At 46.9% G+C, this 9,943-nt stretch overlaps 1 pseudogene; it reads left to right on the forward strand.

The window, feature by feature from the left end:
* The first annotated feature begins 8,520 nt into the window (after window positions 1-8,520).
* Window positions 8,521-9,286, forward strand: LOC114620997 (annotated as a pseudogene).
* The last annotated feature ends 657 nt before the right edge of the window (window positions 9,287-9,943 follow it).

Here is a 9,943-nt window from a genome sequence, read left to right on the forward strand (position 1 = left end):
GCTTGGAGCGGTGCTAAAATATATGATTGATTATACTTATGTTCTTATCAATTCGGTTATTGGATTGCTATTTTTGTACTTTGACTAGCTATGAGTCTGAAGTAACCACCACCCACTGCCAAAAGAAGCTTCTTTAACCAAGGCCAACATCATAACAACCTACAGGTATACACACAGGTATTTCGAAGGCCATTTGACAGGCATATTGTATGTAATTAACAAAAGAAAAGCAGTAGTTTCTACACCAGTGCTCCGACCGTGATCTTCCCAACCACAAAGTTTTGTTTGTCTTACAACACTAAATGTGAGTTCCTTTCTGTGACATGTGCCTTAAATCCAATTAGGAAACAACTGTATCCATAACGGTCATACCACTATTACACCAGAGAACACGTCTTGCTTGGCATGCTGTTGACATCAACAGGCTACCATTATAGATGAACAACCAAGGAAGCCAGGAGCTTGTATAGATGGTAGCCTTAGATGTAATAGCCTATGCTAGTGGTCTTTATCATTCAATAACTACTCTTTAGTAGCCCAAACAGCCCCTTTGACAGGAAGGGAGAATCTTGTTTCTGATTTCTTTATGTACTCCACCCAGAGTATGTGGTGACTTCAGTAATAGAGAGAAGTAACAGGACCTTAGCATTTAGTTCTGCCGTGCAACCAGCAGCTGTAGCCCCGGCTTTTATTGTGTCAGGGGTTTTAGAGATATTCCTGGCCCACAATTAGAGGGAGGTAACCTACTCTTGATTCGGAGTTTTCATTCAATAACCTTATGGCTTCTGGGAGTATCTTTTTCCTTCTGTGCAGACTATCTCTATTTAAATTCTTAACATCGCTGTAACATTTAAGGCATGGGATGTTGTAAGTTTTTTTCTCAATAACTTGGTTGAGTATCTTAATATGCCTCACCCAACCATAAAATCCCCAGAGATTTCACAATTGTGCCTGGCTCTTCACATTGGCGTCCCTCTGCCCCCTTAGGTGCACTCACATACTGTCTGCATGTGTTTCTGTGTCTACAAGACATGCAGAGGGAGCGTTATATAATGACGACTCTTGCAGGTAGGTAGGATCTCTGAAGGCATATACCAATTGATTTGGGGTTTCAGCAGCCAGAAAGATACTTTTAAAACTGGCTCAGAGGAGATGGTGAGGGGGCAGGAGGGAAGGGTTGTAGGAGGGGTTGACTAGGAGAGGGGCAGTGAGCAGGATTTAAAGTAAATAAGTAAAAAAAATTACATTAAAAAAGTAAACAAGGTCAATAGAATGAAAAGATCCCACCTCTTGTAACAATTACTTCCTTCAAAAGTAATGTCAGCTAGAGTATGAGCTAGAGGGTACTATTCATCAGTGCTCTATGATTCATAACCATGGATCATGGACCACCCAACTGTCTCATCCTGAGATGCTTCTTTGGGCTACTATCTATCTCCCCACAATGACTAGGTCAGGCCGGCTTGCACTGCTTTGCCCAGCTCAGGGCCAGTGGGAACCGGGCCCTGCTTTCTCCTGGACATGATGCTTAGGTCAAGTTGAATCTCTGGATCTGACAGGCTCTCAAACCCCACTGCAGCCACTATCTCTTAATCAGGCACATCTGGCTGCTGAAAACGCCCTGGGCAGGGTGAACCATCTCTACACTCAGCCAATGCACTTGTCTTAGTTAAGGTTCCCATCACTGTGAAGAGACACCATGACCAAGGCAACTCTTATAAAGGACAGCATTTAATTGGGGTTGGCTCACAGGTTCTGAGGTTTCAGTCCATTATCATCATGGCAGTAAGCATGGCAGCATCCAGAAAGACATGGTGATAGAGGAGCTGACAGTTTTATATCTTCATCCAAAGGAAGCCAGGAGCAGACTATCCTCAGGCAGGGAGGAGGAGAGTCTCAAAGCCCACCCCAACAGGGACACTCTTCCTCCAGTGAGGTCACACCTCCTCCAACAAAGCCACACCTCTTAATAGTGCCACTCCCTGGGCCAAGCATGTTCAAACCACCACAGCAGGGAGAGATGTACACAGTGTGCTCTCTGTGAGAATTGTTCCTTATCTCGGGACAAGCCCAATTCCCTTGCACTATCCCATCTTCGTCTCCACTGACGCTTGTTGTCTCTGAAGCTCTCAGGGGCTGCCAGGACCTAGCACAGACATATACTAGAATCAAATATCCTGTACTTTAGCACAGGATAAATACGTTGGTAGGGCTTCTGCACCCTGCACAGCCCTTGCATGCAGGCAACCATCATTATCCAGTTAGGGAAAAAGTAGCTCAGCTGGCTCTCATTGTGGAGAGAGCCTCCCTCTGTAAAAGCAGGCGCAGTGAACATCACTGGCACCTCTTGCACACTTCTGGTGGTTTGCTGGCCGGCTTTTACTACCTTTCAGCATCTCCTAGGTACTGACTTTGGCTTCTCATCGTTTGTTTTCTCTCAGAACTCTAGCTATACCCAGTAGTGCCTTTTCATGGTGCAGGCAGATCCCCTTGTGACTTATTTCTCCTTGATTGCATTAGCGTTTTTATAGACCTGATTGACACTCTGGCTTAAATCATTCCAGAGCCTCTCCGGCTTCACAAAGATCATGACCCTCCATGGGGCTTGACAAAGCCACCAAAGTCTTCCACAGTGCCAAGGTCCCTGCTGGACTTACTTCCTTCTGAACTGTCCAGTGAAGTGTCCTACCCAGTCTGGTTAACTGGGAATCAAACCCTGCCTCTCTCATGCCCAGTTCCCTCACTGTCTTAGCTCCCTTTTCTTATTGATTTGATAAAATACTCCACAAAAGCCACTTAAGAAAGGAAGGACTTCTGGCTTACAGTTGGAGACGTTGCAGGTCAGCAGTGCTGGAAAGGCATCGTGCTGGAGTTTGAGGTGTCTGGTTAAACGAGGCAAAGTGCCTCTCATAGTGTTTGACACAAAGGGAAAAGTTAGGCATGCACCAGCACTTTCTTATTACTCCAAATATAGGGCTCATCCAGTATGGTGTGTATGGGAGCCTCTTGACCTTTCCTGGGCACCTTCTACCACAGCTAGAAGGCAAACAGGACCAAGGCACGATTGCCCTGGAGGGACAGGTACTTAGCCCTGGGAGGCGCTCACGTTCCTTTCCTGCTATCTGCATTTCTTACTGACCCCGTGGGGCAGAAGACAGCCACCCCACGCCACCCCGCATGCTCCATACCCGTGCCCCAAAGCCCCGGATGCACTCCCAGAAGCAGATATGCGTTGGCTCCAAGCACTTGGAGGAATTCTTTAAGACGTTGTGTGATATGGCATTGAAACCAGAGGCTCACTCTGTCGGGCTAGGGGTGGGCAAGCCTCATCCCAGCTGAACTTCTGCAGCTGATAAAGGCAGGGTCTGCTGGCAGAATTCATTTTTCACTGGGCCATCTGCATCCAGTCAAACATAACTTGTCTTTCTAAAAAAGCTACCCGGCAGCCTCGACCCGACACAACCTCCTCCTGACGCATCGGGCGCTGCTCCTGGTGCCGGGTCAGGGGGGGGCTGGACGGTGTCAACCAACTGGGGTCATCATAATATACATGGAAGCATTCAAGTGGCTGGGTGTTTATGTGGCTGATGCCCTGTTGCTTTTTTATCAGTTCGAGTTATTGCCAACGAAGCTCCACGTTAGCTCGTCTATAAATCTTCTGAGCAGTGTTTTTATTTTCTGAATTTTGCCATTGCTGTTATCAGCTTTTATCACCTGTTTATGTAGAGCCCATTACTACTCTTTCCAGCCGCCTTTTTCTCTGCCTTTCTCATTTGCTGTTCTCTTTCCCCTTGTCTTCTACTGGGAGTGCATCCGGGGCTTTGGAGCATGATACCAAGCATGTGGGATGGGGTGGGGTGGCTGTCTTCTGCCCCACGGGGTCAGCAAGAAATGCAGACAACAGGAAAGGAACGTGAGCCCCTCCCAGGGCTAAGTCTCTTACAGGTTGGAAATCCTCGGTTGAGGCAATTGGTCTAGAGTCTTACATTGTCATCTACAAAGTTTATGGTGGAAAACTGTACAATCTAGTTGCACAACAAAACTCCAAACCAACCAAACTAAACCAAAACAAAGAATCTTTGCCTCCTGTCCCCCCCCAATAATTTTTAAGTAAGTTTATGATTTTTTTCCTTAGACCATATTCATAGCTATTTTTTGAGTGCATGAGGTTCATGGGCTATGGGTGGGAGCTACCAGAGTATGTTCTTGAATGAAGAGCTTTGTGCATGATACTGTCCCTAAACTGTACCCTCAGCTCTGCCTCCTGACCTTTTGATGCTTAGGTTCTCTCAGCAGATCCTGAGGGGACATCCTGCAGGATACTTTCTCTGCCTGCAACCCTACATAGGAAGGGCTACAGGATCCAGGCTTCAGGAGAACGCAGAAGATGGAAGCAAGTATTAGTGATAAAATCCACCTCTTCCACCTGGTTGGATTGTCATAAAGTCAACACCCAGGACAGTGCCCCAAGTTCCCACCCACCCCCAGAACATGCTTTCAGAACTGAGAGTGGGCTCTGTCTCCTGACATGATCGGCTGCAGTCTATAATTGGAGAAGAAACATAACCTTGAACCTGCTGCTGCCCAATTCTATCATTAGAGAGTTTACTGACGTTCTGGAGACATAGATGTTTAAACTAGCCTGGGAGTGATATCACTCACTCCATAACTTCAAATCAGTGAGGGCACCAATCTCATCCACTTAGCAGACATTTTTTGCAAACTTGCTGGGTGTCCAGCCCCTAGTTGAGTGCTGAATCAGGGGTCACCTTCCTCCTCAGGGCCTCCGCTTTATAGGAGAAGCAGAGACACAAACAGGTGACGCACACATTTACTCAGGATCAAAAATGAGCTTTGCCTGTAGGGGAAGGGAAGCTTTAGTAGGTAGTTTCTGAGTCTTAAGATGCACAGGAACTTTTTTTTTTAATTTATTTATTCACTTTGCATCCTGCTTGCTGCTCCCCTCCCAGGCCCTCACTTACACAGCCCCTCCCACATACCCTCTCTTCTCTCTTCTGAGAGGGTGGAGGTTCCCCTGGGTCTCCCCACTCTAGATATCCTCCTTCAAGTCTCTGCAGGGCTAGGTGCATCCATTCCTACTGAGGTCAGAAAAGGCAGCCCAGTTAGGGGAACATATTCCAGAGACAGGCAACAGCTTTACGGATAGCCACCGCTCCAGTTGTTGGGGTACCCACATGAAGACCAAGCTGCATATCTGCTACATATGTGAGGAGGGGCCTAAGCCCAACCCATGCATGCTCTTTGATTGGTGGTTCAGACTCTGAAGAGCCCCCAAGAGGCTAGGTTAGTTGACTCTGCTGGTTTTCTGCACAGGAACTGTTTAGAAAGGGAAGAAAGGAAAGAATCTTCTAGATAGAGAGAAGTACAATAAGTAAAAGGACAGGTGATTTCTTGATCTGCTCAGATCAAGAACCCTGGTGCCAGTGTCTGAAAGACACCATTTTTTGTTTTGTCTTTTTTTCAGGGCCAGCATCCTAGAGGTCTTCAGAACCACTTTCCATAGGCTTGTTAATAGGAGCCAAGCTACCTATTCTGACAACTGGCTCAGGAAATTACTCAGCAGGAACAACTGACTCAAGAGAGGCCATTTAGTCAACTAAATTGGAAGTGTTTACACAACAAGGATTGGCAAGTGCTTAAAAATGGGGTTGTTTGTTTGACAACTACTCAGACCCCCAGAGCCAGGGCAGCCTGATCTCTGGATGGGCAATTCCTGAGAGTCTGGGCAACAAGTCTATTTTAGTAGAGTCAATGATTCCCTCTGTCAGGAGGGGCATTTCTTTTTTAATCACGTAGTCTTCACAGAGAGAGCCAAAGAGACATGTGGTGGTGGTGGTGGTGGTGATGGTGGATGGTGGTGGTGGTGGTGAAGAAGTCCAATTCTTTCTTTGAAGATGTGTTCAGCAGGGCCTGTGCTCCTAACAGCATGTGTCCTTATGCTTCCTCTAATGTGCCATCCTGACACCTTCTTGGTGTTCAACCCATGAGACGTTTCCTTTGACAGCCATGGTTTCTTCTTGGCTGCAGGGGATCCCTTAAACAAAAGAGCCTCTCCCAGCTGGGTTTGGCTGGTCCCTTGTGACCTCTGTTACTACACAGGAAAAGACCAGTTTGGCAAAGAAATGTCTTCCACCTTTTCAGAGACACCAGTTGTTTCTCTGAAATCTGACATAAACTTGTCCTTAACAGCCTGAGTCCCAGGTCTTGGACTCCCTGGCCACAAGCAATCAGTTGTGCCAATATAACATGATAGAAGGAGTCAAAGATGCTTAATTCTGGCTCAGCTAATGATCAGTGGTGGTCAGGGTACACATCTCTTAACCGGCCCCATAAACGCTTGTTTTTTATCCTGTATGGTGGGACAAGCAAACCCACTGAGGTGAGGGTGATCCCTGTTAGGATCCAAGGAGGCCTTGTGCAAGGTTTGTGGCCTTTCCTGTCACGATCACGTTCTCTTCCTATGCCTCTGACTATGCCTGCCCACTTCGCTTCCCTCCTCATCCTCACTCAGGGCTTGCAGAGACTGATGCTGACTTTTAAAAAAAGTCACAGACCCAGCATGTAGATCTGTTTTCTGTTGCTGTAGCTGAATGCCACAGACCAGAAAGTTTATAACAAATAAAGGTCTTCTGAAGGTTGATCTGAGGTCTGGCTGGCTGGTGGAGACTTGACCGAATCCCAGTCTAGTGCAGGGTCTCACACTGCAGGACAGATAGCCTCTCACTTAGTTCTCTCCTTATCATAAAGCTGATGTATCAGTCAAGGTTGTCTAGAATAATGAATATATATATGAAGGATTGATTAAATATGCAACAAGGTTGGAATAGTCCAACAACAGCTGCCTTATATCTAAAAGGCAGAGAACAAGGTAGTTACTTCTAGTCTAGCAGGCAGGGGAACCTCTGCAGTCTCAATCTGGTGCTGAAGGCCTGGAGGGCTCTTAGAGGACCACTGGTCCTTAGCCCGTGTTGGAAGCCCAGAAAAGCTGCTTTTGGTACCAGTTAAAGAATCATCATCATCAGCAGCAGCAGCAGCGATAGGATAAAGTAACTCAGTAGTGAGAAGAAAGAGCATCCAAGCAAAAGGCACATAATCTTTTTCCACGATCTGTTAACCTGGGCTGCTACGAGATGATGGCGTCCACACTAAGGGTGGGCAATCACACATCAACAAAGGCAATCAAGACGACTTCCCATAGATGTGTCCACAGTTCAGTCTGACGTGCACAATTTCTCAACTGAGACCCTCTACTTAGATGATTCCAAGTTGTGACAAGCTGTCATTGGAAAGTAACCATTCCAGACACACTTTCATTGATTAGGGACCCATTCTTACAGCCACATTTAACCCTCAAACCCCACACAAATATTGTAGTCAGAGTAATTTCTACCCTCTTAAATCCTTCTAGTGGGGCTTGAATGGCATGGACCTTCAAACTGTACCATCTACCTACATCTCCTTGTGGAATCCCATGTGGAGCACTTTGATCGGGGAAGACATCAGCCAGTGACTCATGTCAGGAGAGGACTCACACAGTAGCTTGTACTGCCTTACTCCATAAGTTCTAAGCATCTAATAACAGTGGACAGGAAGAGAGATGACATCATAGTTCTGTGTGGGATGCCACACAGAACACAAATTGTTCATTTGCATGGCCCATTGTGAGCTCTTTTCAATTGGGGAATCACTACTATTTTAAGTAGCTAGAAATAAACAGAACTGAAAAGATTCTGAGGGTTAAAGGATTGGGAAGTAAATGAAAAACGTGTAGCCCAGTCTCCTCGTACAGAGAGAGACTAAGGCTCTGTCGTTAGTAGCAGAGCCAGGACTCAAGTCTAGCTTTCTGAGCTCAGCGCAGAGTTCAGGTTCTAATCAGCAGGAGGTGGGGACTCCTCGTTTTGGACTCTTCTCCATCCTAGGAAAGCTGGGGAGCCATTTCTCAGGAAAGGCCATTAACACTGGGAGATTGTTTGGAGCTAACTAGGGTTCACATGGCGGTGTTGCCCCAGGGAGTGGCTGTGAGAGGGAGCAGGGCTGTTTCTGGGAACATGGAAGCTGCTGCATGCTGCTTTCATCACAGTCTCAACGGGATCAGAGGCCCCAGAGCCGACGGGATATACATCATGCAGAAAACTAGCTTTGCCTTGAGCCAAACACAAGACAAGACAAGGCTCAGAGCTGGGATTTCAGGTCTCTCCAAAGTGAAATGAAGCATTGTAGCAGATAAGACAAAACCTGGGAAGTTGGCAAAAATCAAATAGCCTCAAAATTAATGTGTTTGGAGCACAGTATTGACCATATGTAAAGTACATAAAAACACGGGAAAAAATTTATGGGGTGATTGTTCTCCCTTTGTCTTTCCCCATGTGTTTTTCTTGGCCATTGCCTTAATGACTTTTGACATTCTTGACCATTGAAAAGTCTTCCTAGCTAACAGCTAGCGGAGCAGCAGGAGGAGCACAAACAAGGTGAGAAGCACACAGAGAACTAACCAGGAAAATGGCAGACAGCTTTTCCCTTAATGATGCCTTAGCTGGCTCTGGAAACCCAAACTCTCAAGGCTATCAGGGTGCATGGGGGAACCAGCCTGGGGCAGGGGGCTACCCAGGGGCCTCCTATCCTGGGGCCTACCCAGGACAGGCTCCTCCAGGGGCTTATCCTGGACAGGCTCCTCCTAGTACCTACCCCGGCCCAACTGCTCCTGGAGCTTATCCTGGCCCAACTGCCCCTGGAGCCTTCCCAGGGCAACCTGGGGGACCTGGGGCCTACCCCAGTGCGCCTGGGGCCTATGGTGCCCCCACTGGACCACTGACAGTGCCCTACGATCTGCCCTTGCCTGGAGGAGTCATGCCTCGAGTGCTGATCACAATCATGGGCACAGTGAAACCCAACGCAAACAGTCTTACTCTGAATTTCAAGAGAGGGAATGACATCGCCTTCCACTTTAACCCCGCTTCAATGAGAACAACAAAAGAGTCATTGTGTATAACACGAAGCAGGACAATAACTGGGGAAGGGAAGAAAGACAGTCAGTTTTCCCCTTTGAGAGCGGCAAACCATTCAAATACAAGTCCTGGTTGAAGCTGACCACTTCAAGGTTGCGGTCAACGATGCTCACCTGTTGCAGTACAACCATCGGATGAAGAACCTCAGGGAAATCAGCCAACTGGGGATCATTGGTGACATAACCCTCACCAGCGCTTCCCACGCCATGATCTAAGCCGAAGGCGCGGCCCCAAAACTGGCCCTGCGTGCATTATGAGCGGAAAACTTTGGCATTTCTCTTTTTACCCTTCTTGTAAGACATCCGTTTAATAAACGGTCTCATGCTGAGAAAAAAAAAAAAGAAAAGTCTTCCTATAGGTACTGGTTTCGTGTGTGTGTGTGTGTGTGTGTGTGTGTGTGTGTGTGTTTGCCTTTATTTTAATCTAAAGCATGCAGCACATGCAAGTGTGGGGAGGGAAGCGTGAAGGGGATGTCTTGCCCACCCTTCTGTCTTCAGAGGTATCTTTACACTCATTCCTAGTTAGAATATAACAGAAGAGTGAAAAAAATTACTCAGAGTCAAGCAGTCCTGGTTTGTGTCCAGCTCGGCCACAGCCATGTGATCCTCAGTAAGTCACTTAGTCTCTTGAATTCTCATCCAAAACGGAAATAATAGCAGTACCTGTCTGGATCCATCTGGATCCAATCAGAAGACAGAAGCCACACAGAGATAAAACAGAGATGGTTTGATCCTAAGCTATATTAAAATATTACTGGTGATTAACCATAAGATGTGAAGATAACTCGTCCTAAGAAGGACAACCTGGAATGTGGAGGCCTCCCTTTAGACTAGAGTTCAGAGTAGGCTGGAAAAGGCATGATTACAGCTCACTTGGTGGAGAGGTTTCGTGGGTTGTCTGGGTCAGAGCCAATGCAC

Source organism: Grammomys surdaster, unplaced genomic scaffold, assembly GCF_004785775.1.
Source record: "Grammomys surdaster isolate TR1022 unplaced genomic scaffold, NIH_TR_1.0 170, whole genome shotgun sequence".
Classification (NCBI taxonomy): Eukaryota; Metazoa; Chordata; class Mammalia; order Rodentia; family Muridae; genus Grammomys; species Grammomys surdaster.